Source organism: Rhinoderma darwinii, chromosome 1, assembly GCF_050947455.1.
Source record: "Rhinoderma darwinii isolate aRhiDar2 chromosome 1, aRhiDar2.hap1, whole genome shotgun sequence".
NCBI lineage: Eukaryota > Metazoa > Chordata > Amphibia > Anura > Rhinodermatidae > Rhinoderma > Rhinoderma darwinii.
This window is the reverse complement of record NC_134687.1, coordinates 659592910-659615618: the sequence shown is the minus strand read 5'-3', so window position 1 is coordinate 659615618 and position 22709 is coordinate 659592910. Positions and strand designations below refer to the sequence as shown.

The window sequence follows — 22709 nt, the reverse complement described above, 5'->3', positions numbered from 1 at the left end:
CTGTATGGGGACATTATACTGTATGGGGACATTATACTGTATGGGACATTATACTGTACGGGGCATTATACTGTATTGAGCATTATACTGTATGGGGGTATTATACTGTATGGGGGCATTATACTGTATGGGGGCATTATACTGTATGGGGACATTATACTGTATGGGGGCATTATACTGTATGGGGGCATTATACTGTATGGGGGCATTGTACTGTATGGGGGCATTATACTGTATGGGGGCATTATACAGTATGGAGGCATTATACTGTATGGGGGCATTATACTGTATGGGGACATTATACTGTATGGGGGCATTATACTGTATGGGGGCATTATACTGTATGGGGACATTATACTGTATGGGGGCATTATACTGTATGGGGGCATTATACTGTATGGGGGCATTATACTGTATGGGGGGACATTATACTGTATGGGGACATTATACTGTATGGGGACATTATACTGTATGGTAGCATTATACTGTATGGGGGCATTATACTGTATGGGGACATTATACTGTATGGGGGCATTATACTGTATGGGGGCATTATACTGTATGGTAGCATTATACTGTATGGGGGAATTATACTGTATGGGGGCATTATACTGTATGGGGGCATTATACTGTATGATGACATTATACTGTATGGGGGCATTATACTGTATGGGGCATTATACTGTATGGGGCATTGTACTGTATGGGGACATTATACTGTATGGTGGCATTATACTGTATGGTGGCATTATACTGTATGGGGGCATTATACTGTATGGTGGCATTATACTGTATGGTGGCATTATACTGTATGGGGACATTATACTGTATGGGGGCATTATACTGTATGGGGACATTATACTGTATGGGGGCATTTTACTGTATGGTGGCATTATACTGTATGGGGACATTATACTGTATGGGGACATTATACTGTATGGGGGCATTATACTGTATGGGGACATTATACTGTATGGGGGCATTATACTGTATGGGGACATTATACTGTATGGGGACATTATACTGTATGGGGGCATTATACTGTATGGGGACATTATACTGTATGGGGCATTATGCTGTATGGGGACATTATACTGTATGGGGCATTATACTGTATGGGGACATTATACTGTATGGGGGCAGCTAAGGGGGGCATTATACTGTATGGGGGGCATTATACTGTATGGAGGCATTATACTGTATGGGGACATTATACTGTATGGGGACATTATACTGTATGGGGGGATTATACTGTATGGTGGCATTATACTGTATGGAGGCATTATACTGTATGGGGACATTATACTGTATGGGGACATTATACTGTATGGGAGCATTATACTGTATGGAGGACATTATACTGTATGGGGACATTATACTGTATGGGGACATTATACTGTATGGGGCATTATACTGTATGGAGGCATTATACTGTATGGGGACATTATACTGTATAGGACATTATACTGTATGGAGGCATTATACTGTATGGGGGAATTATACTGTATGGGAGCATTATACTTTATGGGGGACATTATACTGTATGGGGCATTATACTGTATGGGGCATTATACTGTATGGGGACATTATAATGTATGGGGGGCATTATACTGTATGGGGGAATTATACTGTATGGGGACATTATACTGTATGGGGGCATTATACTGTATGGGGCATTATACTGTATGGGGGCATTATACTGTATGGGGGCATTATACTGTATGGGGACATTATACTGTATGGGGGCATTATACTGTATGGGGAATTATACTGTATGGGGCATTATACTGTATGAGGACATTATACTGTATGGGGGCATTATACTGTATGGGGACATTATACTGTATGGGGTCATTATACTGTATGAGGACATTATACTGTATGGGGACATTATACTGTATGGGGACATTATACTGTATGAGGACATTATACTGTATGGGGGCATTATACTGTATGGGGGCATTATACTGTATGGGGCATTATACTGTATGGGGGCATTATACTGTATGGGGGCATTATACTGTATGGGGCATTATACTGTATGGGGCATTATACTGTATGGGGACATTATACTGTATGGGGACATTATACTGTATGGGGGCATTATACTGTATGGGGCATTATACTGTACGGGGGCATTATACTGTATGGGGGCATTATACTGTATGGGGCATTATACTGTATGGGGCATTATACTGTATGGTGGCATTATACTGTATGGGGACATTATACTGTATGGGACATTATACTGTATGGGGGCATTATACTGTATGGGGACATTATAATGTATGGGGGCATTATACTGTATGGGGCATTATACTGTATGGGGGCATTATACTGTATGGGGCATTATACTGTATGGGGCATTATACTGTATGGGGACATTATACTGTATGGGGGCATTATACTGTATGGAGGCATTATACTGTATGGGGCATTATACTGTATGTGGGCATTATACCGTATGGGGCATTATACCGTATGGAGGCATTATACTGTATGGGGGCATTATAATGTATGGGGGCATTATACTGTATGGGGGCATTATACTGTATGGGGCATTATACTGTATGGAGGCATTATACTGTGTGGGGGCATTATACTGTATGAGGACATTATACTCTATGGGGGCATTATACTGTACGGGGACATTATACTGTATGGGACAGGTATGGGGCATTATACTGTATGGAGGCATTATACTGTATGGGGACATTATACTGTATGGGGCCATTATACTGTATGGGGACATTATACTGTATGGGGCATTATACTGTATGGGGACATTATACTGTATGGGGACATTATACTGTATGGGGACATTATACTGTATGGAGGCATTATACTGTATGGGGCATTATACTGTATGAGGACATTATACTGTATGGGGCATTATACTGTATGGGGCATTATACTGTATGGGGCATTATACTGTACGGGGCATTATACTGTACGGGGGCATTATACTGTACGGGGGCATTATACTGTATGGGGACATTATACTGTATGGGGGCATTATACTGTATGGGGGCATTATACTGTATGGAGGCATTATACTGTATGGAGGCATTATACTGTATGAGGACATTATACTGTATGGGGTCATTATACTGTATGAGGACATTATACTGTATGGGGACATTATACTGTATGGGGGCATTATACTGTATGGGGCATTATACTGTATGGGGACATTATACTGTATGGGGACATTATACTGTATGGGGACATTATACTGTATGGGGACATTATACTGTATGGAGGCATTATACTGTATGGGGCATTATACTGTATGAGGACATTATACTGTATGGGGACATTATACTGTATGGGGGCATTATACTGTATGGGGCATTATACTGTACGGGGGCATTATACTGTATGGGGACATACTGTATGGGGATATTATACTGTATGGGGGTATTATACTGTATGGGGCATTATACGGTATGGGGACATTATACTGTACAGGGGACATTATACTGTACAGGGGCATTATACTGTACGGGGCATTATACTGTATGGGAACATTATAATGTATGGGAACATTATACTGTATGGGGGAATTATACTGTATGGGGACATTATACTGTATGGGGACATTATACTGTATAGGGGCATTATACTGTATAGGGGCATTATACTGTATGGGGGCATTATACTGTATGGGGACATTATACTGTATGGGGGCATTATACTGTATGGGGGCATTATACTGTATGGGGCATTATACTGTATGGGAGCATTATACTGTATGGGGGACATTATACTGTATGGGGACATTATACTGTATGGAGGCATTATACTGTATGGGACATTATACTGTATGGGGGCATTATACTGTATGGGGACATTATACTGTATGGGGGCATTATACTGTATGGGGGATTATACTGTATGGGACATTATACTGTATGGGGCCATTATACTGTATGGGGGATTATACTGTATGGGACATTATACTGTATGGGACATTATACTGTATGGGGGCATTATACTGTATGGGGGCATTATACTGTATGGGGACATTATACTGTATGGGGGCATTATACTGTATGGGGGCATTATACTGTATAGGGGCATTATACTGTATGGGGGCATTATACTGTATGGGGACATTATACAGTATGGGGGCATTATACTGTATGGGGGCATTATACTGTATGGGGGCATTATACTGTATGGGAGCATTATACTGTATGGGAGCATTATACTGTATGGGGACATTATACTGTATGGAGGCATTATACTGTATGGGACATTATACTGTATGGGGGCATTATACTGTATGGGGACATTATACTGTATGGGGGCATTATACTGTATGGGGGATTATACTGTATGGGACATTATACTGTATGGGACATTATACTGTATGGGGGCATTATACTGTATGGGGGCATTATACTGTATGGGGACATTATACTGTATGGGGGCATTATACTGTATGGGGACATTATACTGTATGGGGGCATTATACTGTATGGGGACATTATACTGTATGGGGACATTATACTGTATGGGACATTATACTGTATGGGGCATTATACTGTATGGGGGCATTATACTGTATGGGGGCATTATACTGTATGGGGACATTATACTGTATGGGGGCATTATACTGTATGGGGGCATTATACTGTATGGGGGCATTATACTGTATGGGGCATTATACTGTATGGGGCATTATACTGTATGGGGACATTATACTGTATGGGGACATTATAATGTATGGGGGGCATTATACTGTATAGGGGCATTATACTGTACGGGGCATTATACTGTATTGAGCATTATACTGTATGGGGGTATTATACTGTATGGGGGCATTATACTGTATGGGGGCATTATACTGTATGGGGGCATTATACTGTATGGGGGCATTATACTGTATGGGGGCATTATACTGTATGGGGGCATTATACTGTATGGGGGCATTGTACTGTATGGGGACATTATACTGTATGGGGTCATTATACTGTATGGTGGCATTATACTGTATAGGAGCATTATACTGTATGGGGGAATTATACTGTATGGGGATATTATACTGTATGGGGCATTATACTGTATGAGGGCATTATACTGTATGGGGATATTATACTGTATGGGCATTATACTGTATGGGGACATTATACTGTATGGGGGCATTATACTGTATGGGGGCATTATACTGTATGGGGGTATTATACTGTATGGGGCATTATACTGTATGGGGGCATTATACTGTATGGGGGGCATTATACTGTATGGGGGGCATTATACTGTATGGGGGCATTATACTGTATGGGGGCATTATACTGTATGGGGCATTATATTGAATAGGGGCATTATACTGTATGGGGCATTATACTGTATGGGGGCATTATACTGTATGGGGGCATTATACTGTATGGGTCATTATACTGTATGAGGGCATTATACTGTATGGGGGCATTATACTGTATGGGGGCATTATACTGTATGGGGGCATTATACTGTATGGGGACATTATACTGTATGGGGAATTATACTGTATGGGGCATTATACTGTATGGGGACATTATACTGTATGGGACATTATACTGTATGGGGACATTATACTGTATGGGGCATTATACTGTATGGGGACATTATACTGTATGGGACATTATACTGTATGGGACATTATACTGTATGGGGACATTATACTGTATGGGGACATTATACTGTATGGGGCATTATACTGTATGGGGGCATTATACTGTATGGGGGCATTATACTGTATGGGGACATTATACTGTATGGGGCATTATACTGTATGGGGTATTATACTGTATGGGGCATTATACTGTATGGGGGCATTATACTGTATGGGGCATTATACTGTATGGGGACATTATACTGTATGGGGACATTATACTGTATGGGGCATTATACGGTATGGGGGCATTATACTGTATGGGGACATTATACTGTATGGGGACATTATCCTGTATGGGGCAGCTATGAGGCATTATACTGTATGGGGGCATTATACTGTATAGGTGGCATTATACTGTATGGGGGTATTATACTGTATGGGGGTATTATACTGTATGGGGACATTATACTGTATGGGGACATTATACTGTATGGGGGCATTATACTGTAATGGGGACATTATACTGTATGGGGGCATTATACTGTATGGGGGCATTATACTGTATGGGGGCATTATACTGTATGGGGCATTATACTGTATGGGGACATTATACTGTATGGGGACATTATACTGTATGGGAGCATTATACTGTATAGGGGCATTATACTGTATGGGGGCATTATACTGTATGGGGCATTATACTGTATGGGGACATTATACTGTATGGGGACATTATACTGTATGGGAGCATTATACTGTATAGGGGCATTATACTGTACGGGGCATTATACTGTATTGAGCATTATACTGTTTGGGGGTATTATGCTGTATGGGGGCATTATACTGTATGGGGGCATTATACTGTATGGGGGCATTATACTGTATGGGGGCATTGTACTGTATGGGGGACATTATACTGTATGGGGGGCATTATACTGTATGGGGGGCATTATACTGTATGGGGGCATTATACTGTATGGTGACATTATACTGTATAGGGGAATTATCCTGTATGGGGATATTATACTGTATGGGGCATTATACTGTATGGGGACATTATACTGTATGGGGGCATTATACTGTATGGGGGGCATTATACTGTATGGGGGCATTATACTGTATGGGGGCATTATACTGTATGGGGGGCATTATACTGTATGGGGGGCATTATACTGTATGGGGGCATTATACTGTATGGGGGCATTATACTGTATGGGGTATTATACTGTATAGGGGCATTATACTGTATAGGGGCATTATACTGTATGGGGCATTATACTGGTATGGGGGCATTATACTGTATGGGGCATTATACTGTATGGGGATATTATACTGTATGGGGCATTATACTGTATGGAGGCATTATACTGTATAGGGGCATTATACTGTATTGGGATATTATACTGTATGGGGACAGTATACTGTATGGGGGCATTATACTGTATGGGGGCATTATACTGTATGGGGACATTATACTGTATGGGGACATTATACTGTATGGGGCATTATACTGTATGGGGGCATTATACTGTATGGGGGCATTATACTGTATGGGGCATTATACTGTATGGGGGCATTATACTGTATGGGGCATTATACTGTATGGGGCATTATACTGTATGGGGCATTATACTGTATGGGGATATTATACTGTATGGGGCATTATACTGTATGGAGGCATTATACTGTATAGGGGCATTATACTGTATTGGGATATTATACTGTATGGGGACAGTATACTGTATTGGGGCATTATACTGTATGGGGGCATTATACTGTATGGGGACATTATACTGTATGGGGACATTATACTGTATGGGCATTATACTGTATGGGGGCATTATACTGTATGGGGGCATTATACTGTATGGGGACATTATACTGTATGGGGGACATTATACTGTATGGGGCATTATACTGTATTGGGGGCATTATACTGTATGGGGTATTATACTGTATGGGGGGCATTATACTGTATGGGGGCATTAATACTGTATGGGGGCATTATACTGTATGAGGACATTATACTGTATGGGGACATTATACTGTATGGGGGCATTATACTGTATGGTAGCATTATACTGTATGGGGGTATTATACTGTATGGGGGCATTATACTGTATGTGGGGGCATTATACTGTATGGGGGCATTATACTGTATGGGGCATTATACTGTATGGGGCATTATACGGTATGGAGCATTATACTGTATGGGGGCATTATACTGTATGGGGGCATTATACTGTATGGGGACATTATACTGTATGGGAGCATTACTGTATGGGGGGCATTATACTGTATGGGGGACATTATACTGTATGGGGGCATTATACTGTATGGGGACATTATACTGTATGGGGGCATTATACTGTATGGGGGACATTATACTGTATGGGGGCATTATACTGTATAGGGCATTATACTGTATGGGGGACATTATACTGTATGGGGATATTATACTGTATGGGGACATTATACTGTATGGGGCATTATACTGTATGGGGACATTATACTGTATGGGACATTATACTGTATGGGGACATTATACTGTATGGGGACATATACTGTATGGGGACATTATACTGTATGGGACATTATACTGTATGGGGACATTATACTGTATGGGGCATTATACTGTATGGGGACATTATACTGTATGGGGCATTATACTGTATGGGGACATTATACTGTATGGGGACATATACTGTATGGGGGCATTATACTGTATGGGGACATTATACTGTATGGGGACATTATACTGTATGGGGACATTATACTGTATGGGACATTAAATACTGTATGGGGACATTATACTGTATGGGGCATTATACTGTATGGGGACATTATACTGTATGGGGCATTATACTGTATGGGGACATTATACTGTATGGGGACATTATACTGCATGAGGCATTATACTGCATGGGGACATTATACTGTATGGGACATTATACTGTATGGGGACATTATACTGTATGGGGACATTATACTGTATGGGGGAATTATTAATGTATGGGACATTATACTGTATGGGGACATATACTGTATGGGGACATTATACTGTATGGGGACATTATACTGTATGGGGGAATTATAATGTATGGGGGCATTATACTGTATGGGGGCATTATACTGTATGGGGACATTATACTGTATGGGGACATTATACTGTATGGGGACATTATACTGTATGGGGGCAATATACTGTATGGGGACATTTATACTGTATGGGGCATTATACTGTATGGGGGCATTATACTGTATGGGGCCATTATACTGTATGGAGGCATTATACTGTATGGGGGCATTATACTGTATGGAGGCATTGTACTGTATGGGGGCATTATACTGTATGGGGATATTATACTGTATGGGGCATTATACTGTATGGAGCATTATACTGTATGGGGGATTATACTGTATGGGACATTATACTGTATGGGGGATTATACTGTATGGGACATTATACTGTATGGGGGCATTATACTGTATGGGGGCATTATACTGTATGGGGGTATTATACTGTATGGGGACATTATACTGTATGGGGACATTATACTGTATGGGGACATTATACTGTATGGGAGCATTATACTGTATGGGGGCATTATACTGTATGGGGATATTATACTGTATGGGGGCATTATACTGTATGGGGCATTATATTGTTATGGGGCATTATACTGTATGGTGGCATTATATTGTATGGGGGCATTATACTGTATGAGGGCATTATACTGTACGGGGCATTATACTGTATGGGGACATTATATTGTATGGGGACATTATACTGTATGGGGCATTATATACTGTATGGGGCATTATACTGTATAGCGGCATTATACTGTATGGGACATTATATTGTATGGGGACATTATACTGTACGGGGCATTATACTGTATGGGGATATTATACTGTATGGGGCATTATGCTGTATGGAGGCATTATACTGTATGGGGCATTATACTGTATGGGGGCATTAATACTGTATGGGACATTATACTGTATGGGGGCATTATACTGTACGGGGGCATTATACTGTATGGGGGCATTATACTGTATGGGGCATTATACTGTATGGGGGCATTATACTGTATGGGGGCATTATACTGTATGGGACATTATACTGTAATGGGACATTATACTGTATGGCGGCATTATACTGTATGGGGGTATTATACTGTATGGGGACATTATACTGTATGGGGACATTATACTGTATGGGGCATTATACTGTATGGAGGCATTATACTATATGGGGGCATTATACTGTATGGGGACATTATACTGTACGGGGGCAGATATGGGGACATTATACTGTATGGGGGCATTATACTGTATGGGGGCATTATACTGTATGGGGGTATTATACTGTATGGGGCATTATACTGTATGGGCCATTATACTGTATGGGATATTATACTGTATGGGACATTATACTGTATGGGACATTATACTGTATGGGGGCATTATACTGTATGGGGGCATTATACTGTATGGGGGCATTATACTGTATGGGGGCATTATACTGTATGGGGGACATTATACTGTATGGGGCATTATACTGTATGGAGGCATTATACTATATGGGGGCATTATACTGTATGGGGACATTATACTGTACGGGGGCAGATATGGGGACATTATACTGTATGGGGGCATTATACTGTATGGGGGCATTATACTGTATGGGGGTATTATACTGTATGGGGCATTATACTGTATGGGCCATTATACTGTATGGGATATTATACTGTATGGGACATTATACTGTATGGGACATTATACTGTATGGGGGCATTATACTGTATGGGGCATTATACTGTATGGGGGCATTATACTGTATGGGGACATTATACTGTATGGGGCATTATTCTGTATGGGGACATTATACTGTATGGGAGCATTATACTGTATGAGGACATTATACTGTATGGGGGCAATATACTGTATGGGGCATTATACTGTATGGGGACATTATTCTGTATGGGGACATTATACTGTATGGGAGCATTATTACTGTATGAGGACATTATACTGTATGGGGCATTATACTGTATGGGGTATTATACTGTATGGGGGCATTATACTGTATGGGGACATTATACTGTATGGGGGCATTATACTGTATGGGGACATTATACTGTATGGGGACATTATACTGTACGGGGGCAGATATGGGGACATTATACTGTATGGGGCATATACTGTATGGGAGCATTATACTGTATGGGGCATTATACTGTATGGGGGCATTATACTGTATGGGGACATTATACTGTATGGGGACATTATACTGTATGGGGCATTATTCTGTATGGGGACATTATACTGTATGGGAGCATTATACTGTATGAGGACATTATACTGTATGGGGGCATTATACTGTATGGGGACATATACTGTATGGGGTATTATACTGTATGGGGGCATTATACTGTATGGGGACATTATACTGTAGGGGGGCATTATACTGTATGGGGGCATTATACTGTATGGGGACATTATACTGGTATAGGGCATTATACTGTATGAGGACATTATACTGTATGGGGGCATTATACTGTATGGGACATTATACTGTATGGGGTATTATACTGTATGGGGGCATTATATACTGTATGGGGCATTATACTATATGGGAGCATTATACTGTATGGGGGTATTATACTGTATGGGGACATTATACTGTATGGGGCATATACTGTATGGGGCATTATACTGTATGGGGCATTATACTGTATGGGGGCATTATACTGTATGGGGGTATTATACTGTATGGGGGCAGATATGGGGACATTATACTGTATGGGGGCATTATACTGTATGGGAGCATTATACTGTATGGGGCATTATACTGTATGGGGACATTATACTGTATGGGGACATTATACTGTATGGGGGCATTATACTGTATGAGGACATTATACTGTATGGGGGCATTATACTGTATGGGGACATTATACTGTATGGGGTATTATACTGTATGGGGGCATTATACTATATGGGAGCATTATACTGTATGGGATATTATACTGTATGGGGTATTATACTATATGGGAGCATTATACTGTATGGGATATTATACTGTATGGGGCAATTATACTATATGGGAGCATTATACTGTATGGGGAACATTATACTGTATGGGGTATTATACTGTATGAGGGCATTATACTGTATGGGGGCATTATACTGTATGGGGGCATTATACTGTATGGGATATTATACTGTATGGGACATTATACTGTATGGGGACATTATACTGTATGGGGGTATTATACTGTATGGGGGCATTATACTGTATGGGGACATTATACTGTATGGGGCATTATACTGTATGGGGGCATTATACTGTATGGAGGCATTATACTGTATGGGGACATTATACTGTATGGGAGCATTATACTGTATGGGGACATTATACTGTATGGGGACATTATACAAGTGGGGGGCATTATACTGTATGGGGACATTATACTGTATGGGGCATTATACTGTATGGGGGCATTATACTGTATGGGGGCATTATACTGTATGGGGGCATTATACTGTATGGGGCATTACACTGTATGGGGGTATTATACTGTATGGGGGCATTATACTGTATGGGGGCATTATACTGTATGGGGGCATTATACTGTATGGGGCATTATACTGTATGGAGGCATTATACTGTATGGAGGCATTATACTGTATGGGGGTATTATACTGTATGGGGGTATTATACTGTACGGGGGCAGATATGGGGACATTATACTGTATGGGGACATTATACTGTATGGGGCATTATACTGTATGGAGGCATTATACTGTATGGGGGCATTATACTGTATGGGGGCATTATACTGTATGGAGGCATTATACTGTATGGGGGTATTATACTGTACGGGGGCAGATATGGGGACATTATACTGTATGGGGCATTATACTGTATGGGGCATTATACTGTATGGGGGCATTATACTGTATGGGGGCATTATACTGTATGGGGGCATTATACTGTATGGGGGTATTATACTGTATGGGGGTATTATACTGTACGGGGCAGATATGGGGACATTATACTGTATGGGGCATTATACTGTATGGGGCATTATACTGTATGGGGGCATTATACTGTATGGGGGCATTATACTGTATGGGGGCATTATACTGTATGGGGCATTATACTGTATGGGGGCATTATACTGTATGGTAGCATTATACTGTATGGAGGCATTATACTGTATGGGACATTATACTGTATGGGGCATTAGACTGTATGGGGACAATTTACTGTGTGGGGGCATTATACTGTATGGTGGCATTATACTGTATGGGGGCATTATACTGTATGGGGACATTATACTGTATGGGGACATTATACTGTATGGGGCATTATACTGTATGGGGGCATTATACTGTATGGGGGCATTATACTGTATGGAGGCATTATACTGTAAGGAGGCATTATACTGTATGGGGCATTAGACTGTATGGGGACAATTTACTGTGTGGGGGCATTATACTGTATGGGGCATTATACTGTGTGGGGGCATTATACTGTATGGTGGCATTGTACTGTATGGGGACATTATACTGTATGGGGACATTATACTGTATGGGGACATTATACTGTATGGGGCATTATACTGTATGGGGGCATTATACTGTATGGGGGCATTATACTGTATGGAGGCATTATACTGTAAGGAGGCATTATACTGTATGGGGCATTAGACTGTATGGGGACAATTTACTGTGTGGGGTGAATCGGGTGTGTATGGGCGGAGATTGGGCTGGATTAGAGGTGTGGCTTACGCGCGCCGCATCGGTTGTCCGTCTTTACGCTATGTGAAAGTTGGGAGGTCGTGACCCTAATATTACGTCATTACAAAATACGACTCGTCCCACAAAACATCCGACCACTACAAAGACCAGAAATAAGAACTTACCAAAAAGAGGACGGCACTGGAGGGGTTAAATCCCTGCTAGGAGTCCAGTGGGCGGGGTCACGCAATGATTGACAGCTCTCTGTATACACACTCATACAGGGGTGACTGATAACAGAGAGAACACCCGACCAGCGCTGCTCTCTACCTCATACACGGCAATAGCTAAAGGACCTGTGATGACGGCACCACCACGTGACCGGGGCAGGAGGGGCGGAGTTTATCAGTGGAGGAGAAGTGGATCAAGGACCTGTGATATCAGAATCACTTGACCGCAGCATCAGGGGGCGGAGCTTAGAAGTGCAGGGAAGTGGTGAAGAACGTGTGCTGATGATCACGTGACATGAGGGGGTAATGAAGACCGTTGAAGGGGCGGGGCTTATGAGCGGGGAGGAGAAGTGGGGGATGACGGACATATGATGACGTCTCCACCATGTGACCAATGCAGAAGGGGCGGAGCTGATTAGTGGGCAGGTGACGTAGGGATGACGGACCTGTGATGTTGATCACCTGACATAACGGGCGGGTCTATGTGAGGGGGCGGGACTACTGTGATGTGTGGAGAAGTGATTATCACGTGACGTTATAGCGCATAATAACAGCCTAACATGCTGGGAGTTGTAGTTCTCTCCTCTTATACCCCTCCCTGTAATGTCCTCTTATATCACATAACAGCCTGGACATGCTGGGAGTTCTAGTTCTCTCCTCTTATACATCCTCCCTGTAATGTCCTCTGATATCACATAATAACAGTGTGGACATGCTGGGAGTTGTAGTTCTCTCCTCTTATACCTCCTCCCTGTAATGTCCTCTGATATCCCATAATAACAGTCTGGACATGCTGGGAGTTGTAGTTCTCTCCTCTTATACCTCCTCCTGTAATGTCCTCTGATATCACATAATAACAGCCTGGACATGCTGGGAGTTGTAGTTCTCTCCTCTTATACTCCTCCTGTAATGTCATCTGATATCACATAATAATAGTCGGGACATGCTGGGAGTTGTAGTTCTCTCCTCTTATACCTCCTCCCTGTAATGTCCTCTGATATCCCATAATAACAGTCTGGACATGCTGGGAGTTGTAGTCCTCTCCTCTTATACTCCTCCCTGTAATTTCCTCTGATATTACATAATAACAGTCTGGACATGCTGGGAGTTATAGTTCTCTCCTCTTATACCTCCTCCCTGTAATGTCCTCTGATATCACATAATAACAGTCTGGATATGCTGGGAGTTGTAGTTCTCTCCTCTTATACCTCATCCCTGTAATGTCCTTTGATATCACATAATAATAGCCTGGACATGCTGGGAGTTGTAGTTCTCTCCTCTTATTCCTCCTCCCTGTAATGTCCTCTGATATCACATAATAACAGTTTGGACATGCTGGGAGTTGTAGTTCTCTCCTCTTATACCTCCTCCCTGTAATGTCCTCTGATATTACATAATAACAGTTTGGACATGCTGGGAGTTGTAGTTCTCTCCTCTTATACCTCCTCCCTGTAATGTCCTCTGATATCCCATTATAACAGTCTGGACATGCTGGGAGTTGTAGTTCTCTCCTCTTATACCTCCTCCCTGTAATGTCCTCTCATATCCCATAATAACAGTCTGGACATGCTGGGAGTTGTAGTTCTCTCCTCTGTACCTCCTCCCTGTAATGTCCTCTGATATACCATAATAACAGCCTGGACATGCTGGGAGTTGTAGTCCTCTCCTCTTATACCTCCTCCCTGTAATGTCCTCTGATATCACATAATAACAGTCTGGACATCCTGGGAGTTGTAGTTCTCTCCTCTTATACCTCCTCCCTGTAATGTACTCTGATATCACATAATAATAGTCTGGACATGCTGGGAGTTGTAGTTCTCTCCTCTTATACCTCCTCCCTGTAATGTCCTCTGATATCCCATAATAACAGTCTGGACATGCTGGGAGTTGTAGTTCTCTCCTCTTATACCTCCTCCTGTAATGTACTCTGATATCCCATAATAACAGTCTGGACATGCTGGGAGTTGTAGTACTCTACTCTTATACCCCTCCCTGTAATGTCCTCTGATATCCCATAATAACAGTCTGGACATGCTGGGAGTTGTAGTACTCTACTCTTATACCCCTCCCTGTAATGTCCTCTGATATCACATAATAACAGTCTGGACTTGCTGGAAGTTGTAGTTCTCTCCTCTTATACCTCCTCCCTGTAATGTCCTCTGATATCACATAATAACAGCCTGGACATGCTGGGAGTTGTAGTCCTCTCCTCTTATACCTCCTCCTGTAATGTCCTCTTATATCACATAATAACAGTCTGGACATGCTGGGAGTTGTAGTCCTCTCCTCTTATACCTCCTCCCTGTAATGTTCTCTGATATCACATAATAACAGTCTGGACATGCTGGGAGTTGTAGTCCTCTCCTCTTATACCTCCTCCCTGTAATGTCCTCTGATATCGCATAATAACAGTCTGGACATGCTGGGAGTTGTAGTCCTCTCCACTTATACCTCCTCCCTGTAATGTCCTCTGATATCCCATAATAACAGTCTGGACATGCTGGGAATTGTAGTCCTCTCCTCTTATATCTCCTCCCTGTAAGGTCCTCTGATATCCCATAATAACAGTCTGGACATGCTGGGAGTTGTAGTTCTCTCCTCTTATACCTCCCCCTGTAATGTCCTCTGATATCACATAATAACAGCCTGGACATGCTGGGAGTTGTAGTTCTCTCCTCTTATAACTCCTGTAATGTCCTCTGATATCACATAATAACAGTCTGGACATGCTGGGAGTTGTAGTTCTCTGCTCTTATACCTGTATAATATATGATTGTGATTGGTTGCTATGGTAACACTGCTGTTTGTCTGCACTATGTGTCATAAACTGTATAATATATGATATAATGTATCTATGTGCTGATCATACAGATTCTATAATATATGATTGTGATTGGTTGCTATGGTAACACCGCTGCTTGTCTGCACTATGTGTCATACACTGTATAATATATGATATAATGTATCTACGTGCTGATCATACAGTTTCTATAATATATGATTGTGATTGGTTGCTATGGTAACACCACTGTTTGTCTGCACTATGTGTCATACACACTGTATAATATATGATATAATGTATCTATGTGCTGATCATACAGATTCTATAATATATGATTGTGATTGGTTGCTATGGTAACAGCGCTGCTTGTCTGCACTATGTGTCATACACTGTATAATATATGATATAATGTATCTATGTGCTGATCATACAGATTCTATAATATATGATTGTGATTGGTTGCTATGGTAACACCGCTGCTTGTCTGCACTATGTGTCATACACTGTATAATATATGATATAATGTATCTATGTGCTGATCATACAGATTCTATAATATATGACTGTGATTGGTTGCTATGGTAACACCGCTGTCTGCACTATGTGTCATACACTGTATAATATATGATATAATGTATCTATGTGCTGATCATACAGATTCTATAATATATGATTGTGATTGGTTGCTATGGTAACACCGCTGCTTGTCTGCACTATGTGTCACACACTGTATAATATATGATATAATGTATCTATGTGCTGATCATACAGATTCTATAATATATGATTGTGATTGGTTGCTATGGTAACACCGCTGTCTGCACTATGTGTCATACACTGTATAATATATGATATAATGTATCTATGTGCTGATCATACAGATTCTATAATATATGATTGTGATTGGTTGCTATGGTAACACCGCTGCTTGTCTGCACTATGTGTCATACACTGTATAATATATGATATAATGTATCTATGTGCTGATCATACAGATTCTATAATATATGACTGTGATTGGTTGCTATGGTAACACCGCTGCTTGTCTGCACTATGTGTCATACACTGTATAATATATGATATAATGTATCTATGTGCTGATCATACAGATTCTATAATATATGACTGTGATTGGTTGCTATGGTAACACCGCTGTTTGTCTGCGCTATGTGTCACACACTGTATAATATATGATATAATGTATCTATGTGCTGATCATACAGATTCTATAATATATGATTGTGATTGGTTGCTATGGTAACACCACTGTTTGTCTGCACTATGTGTCATACACACTGTATAATATATGATATAATGTATCTATGTGCTGATCATACAGATTCTATAATATATGATTGTGATTGGTTGCTATGGTAACACCGCTGTTTGTCTGTACTATGTGTCATACACACTGTATAATATATGATATAATGTATCTATGTGCTGATCATACAGATTCTATAATATATGATTGTGATTGGTTGCTATGGTAACACCGCTGCTTGTCTGCACTATGTGTCATACACGGTATAATATATGATATAATGTATCTATGTGCTGATCATACAGATTCTATAATATATGATTGTGATTGGTTGCTATGGTAACACCGCTGCTTGTCTGCACTATGTGTCATACACGGTATAATATATGATATAATGTATCTATGTGCTGATCATACAGATTCTATAATATATGACTGTGATTGGTTGCTATGGTAACACCGCTGCTTGTCTGCGCTATGTGTCATACACACTGTATAATATATGATATAATGTATCTATGTGCTGATCATACAGATTCTATAATATATGATTGTGATTGGTTGCTATGGTAACACCGCTGCTTGTCTGCACTATGTGTCATACACACTGTATAATATATGATATAATGTATCTATGTGCTGATCATACAGATTCTATAATATATGGCTGTGATTGGTTGCTATGGTAACACCGCTGCTTGTCTGCACTATGTGTCACACACTGTATAATATATGATATAATGTATCTATGTGCTGATCATACAGATTCTATAATATATGATTGTGATTGGTTGCTATGGTAACACCGCTGCTTGTCTGCACTATGTGTCATACACTGTATAATATATGATATAATGTATCTATGTGCTGATCATACAGATTCTATAATATATGATTGTGATTGGTTGCTATGGTAACACTGCTGCTTGTCTGCACTATGTGTCATACACTGTATAATATATGATATAATGTATCTATGTGCTGATCATACAGATTCTATAATATATGACTGTGATTGGTTGCTATGGTAACACTGCTGCTTGTCTGCACTATGTGTCACACACTGTATAATATATGATATAATGTATCTATGTGCTGATCATACAGATTCTATAATATATGATTGTGATTGGTTGCTATGGTAACACCGCTGTTTGTCTGCGCTATGTGTCATACACTGTATAATATATGATGTAATGTATCTATGTGCTGATCATACAGATTCTATAATATATGATTGTGATTGGTTGCTATGGTAACACCGCTGCTTGTCTGCACTATGTGTCATACACTGTATAATATATGATATAATGTATCTATGTGCTGATCATACAGATTCTATAATATATGACTGTGATTGGTTGCTATGGTAACACCGCTGCTTGTCTGCACTATGTGTCACACACTGTATAATATATGATATAATGTATCTATGTGCTGATCATACAGATTCTATAATATATGATTGTGATTGGTTGCTATGGTAACACCGCTGCTTGTCTGCACTATGTGTCATACACTGTATAATATATGATATAATGTATCTATGTGCTGATCATACAGATTCTATAATATATGATTGTGATTGGTTGCTATGGTAACACGGCTGCTTGTCTGCACTATGTGTCACACACACTGTATAATATATGATATAATGTATCTATGTGCTGATCATACAGATTCTATAATATATGATTGTGATTGGTTGCTATGGTAACACCGCTGTTTGTCTGCACTATTTGTCATACACTGTATAATATATGACTGTGATTGGTTGCTATGGTAACACCGCTGCTTGTCTGCACTATGTGTTACACACTGTATAATATATGATATAATGTATCTACGTGCTGATCATACAGATTCTATAATATATGACTGTGATTGGTTGCTATGGTAACACCGCTGCTTGTCTGTACTATGTGTCATACACTGTATAATATATGATATAATGTATCTATGTGCTGATCATACAGATTCTATAATATATGATTGTGATTGGTTGCTATGGTAACACCGCTGTTTGTCTGCACTATGTGTCACACACACTGTATAATATATGATATAATGTATCTATGCGCTGATCATACAGATTCTATAATATATGATTGTGATTGGTTGCTATGGTAACACCGCTGCTTGTCTGCACTATGTGTCATACACACTGTATAATATATGATATAATGTATCTATGTGCTGATCATACAGATTCTATAATATATGATTGTGATTGGTTGCTATGGTAACACTGCTGCTTGTCTGCACTATGTGTCACACACTGTATAATATGATATAATGTATCTATGTGCTGATCATACAGATTCTATAATATATGATTGTGATTGGTTGCTATGGTAACACCGCTGTCTGCACTATGTGTCATACACTGTATAATATATGATATAATGTATCTATGTGCTGATCATACAGATTCTATAATATATGATTGTGATTAGTTGCTATGGTAACACCGCTGCTTGTCTGCACTATGTGTCATACACTGTATAATATATGATATAATGTATCTACGTGCTGATCATACAGATTCTATAATATATGATTGTGATTGGTTGCTATGGTAACACTGCTGCTTGTCTGCACTATGTGTCATACACTGTATAATATATGATATAATGTATCTATGTGCTGATCATACAGATTCTATAATATATGATTGTGATTGGTCGCTATGGTAACACCGCTGCTTGTCTGCACTATGTGTCATACACTGTATAGTATATTATATAATGTATCTATGTGCTGATCATACAGATTCTATAATATATGATTGTGATTGGTTGCTATGGTAACACCGCTGCTTGTCTGCACTATGTGTCATACACTGTATAATATATGATATAATGTATCTATGTGCTGATCATACAGATTCTATAATATATGACTGTGATTGGTTGCTATGGTAACACCGCTGCTTGTCTGCACTATGTGTCATACACTGTATAATATATGATATAATGTATCTACGTGCTGATCATACAGATTCTATAATATATGATTGTGATTGGTTGCTATGGTAACACCGCTGTTTGTCTGCACTATGTGTCATACACTGTATAATATATGATATAATGTATCTATGTGCTGATCATACAGATTCTATAATATATGATTGTGATTGGTTGCTATGGTAACACCGCTGCTTGTCTGCACTATGTGTCATACACTGTATAATATATGATATAATGTATCTATGTGCTGATCATACAGATTCTATAATATATGATTGTGATTGGTTGCTATGGTAACACTGCTGTCTGTCTGCACTATGTGTCATACACTGTATAGTATATTATATAATGTATCTATGTGCTGATCATACAGATTCTATAATATATGACTGTGATTGGTTGCTATGGTAACACCGCTGTTTGTCTGCACTATGTGTCATACACACTGTATAATATATGATATAATGTATCTATGTGCCGATCATACAGATTCTATAATATATGATTGTGATTGGTTGCTATGGTAACACCGCTGCTTGTCTGCACTATGTGTCATACACTGTATAATATATGATATAATGTATCTATGTGCTGATCATACAGATTCTATAATATATGACTGTGATTGGTTGCTATGGTAACACCGCTGCTTGTCTGCACTATGTGTCATACACTGTATAATATATGATATAATGTATCTATGTGCTGATCATACAGATTCTATAATATATGACTGTGATTGGTTGCTATGGTAACACCGCTGCTTGTCTGCACTATGTGTCACACACTGTATAATATATGATATAATGTATCTATGCGCTGATCATACAGATTCTATAATATATGATTGTGATTGGTTGCTATGGTAACACTGCAGCTTGTCTGCACTATGTGTCACACACTGTATAATATATGATATAATGTATCTATGTGCTGATCATACAGATTCTATACTATATGATTGTGATTGGTTGCTATGGTAACACCGCTGCTTGTCTGCACTATGTGTCATACACTGTATAATATATGATATAATGTATCTATGTGCTGATCATACAGATTCTATAATATATGATTGTGATTGGTTGCTATGGTAACACCGCTGTTTGTCTGCACTATGTGTCATACACTGTATAATATATGATATAATGTATCTATGTGCTGATCATACAGATTCTATAATATATGATTTTGATTGGTTGCTATGGTAACACCGCTGCTTGTCTGCACTATGTGTCATACACTGTATAATATATGATATAATGTATCTATGTGCTGATCATACAGATTCTATAATATATGATTGTGATTGGTCGCTATGGTAACACCGCTGCTTGTCTGCACTATGTGTCACACACTGTATAATATATGATATAATGTATCTATGTGCTGATCATACAGATTCTATAATATATGATTGTGATTGGTTGCTATGGTAACACCGCTGCTTGTCTGCACTATGTGTCATACACTGTATAATATATGATATAATGTATCTATGTGCCGATCATACAGATTCTATAATATATGATTGTGATTGGTTGCTATGGTAACACCTCTGCTTGTCTGCACTATGTGTCATACACACTGTATAATATATGATATAATGTATCTATGTGCTGATCATACAGATTCTATAATATATGATTGTGATTGGTTGCTATGGTAACACCGCTGTTTGTCTGCACTATGTGTTATACACTGTATAATATATGATATAATGTATCTATGTGCTGATCATACAGATTCTATAATATAAGACTGTGATTGGTTGCTATGGTAACACCGCTGCTTGTCTGTGCTATGTGTCATACACTGTATAATATATGATATAATGTATCTATGTGCTGATCATACAGATTCTATAATATATGATTGTGATTGGTTGCTATGGTAACACCGCTGCTTGTCTGCACTATGTGTCATACACACTGTATAATATATGATATAATGTATCTATGTGCTGATCATACAGATTCTATAATATATGACTGTGATTGGTTGCTATGGTAACACCGCTGCTTGTCTGCACTATTTGTCATACACACTGTATAATATATGATATAATGTATCTATGTGCTGATCATACAGATTCTATAATATATGATTG

At 39.5% G+C, this 22709-nt stretch overlaps 2 protein-coding genes across 2 annotated transcripts in view; one reads left to right on the top strand and one right to left on the bottom strand.

The window, feature by feature from the left end:
- LOC142664423 (uncharacterized) overlaps positions 1 to 13697 on the bottom strand; it is a 39515-nt gene extending 25818 nt beyond the window's left edge. Inside the window, exon 1 of the mRNA XM_075843494.1 lies at positions 13540 to 13697. The gene's annotated coding sequence lies outside the window, so the exon portion shown is untranslated. The remainder of the gene's footprint in view (positions 1 to 13539) is intronic.
- Positions 1 to 22709, top strand: part of LOC142664324 (uncharacterized) — a 251955-nt gene that overhangs the window by 84295 nt on the left and 144951 nt on the right. The gene's annotated exons all lie outside the window — the stretch shown is intronic.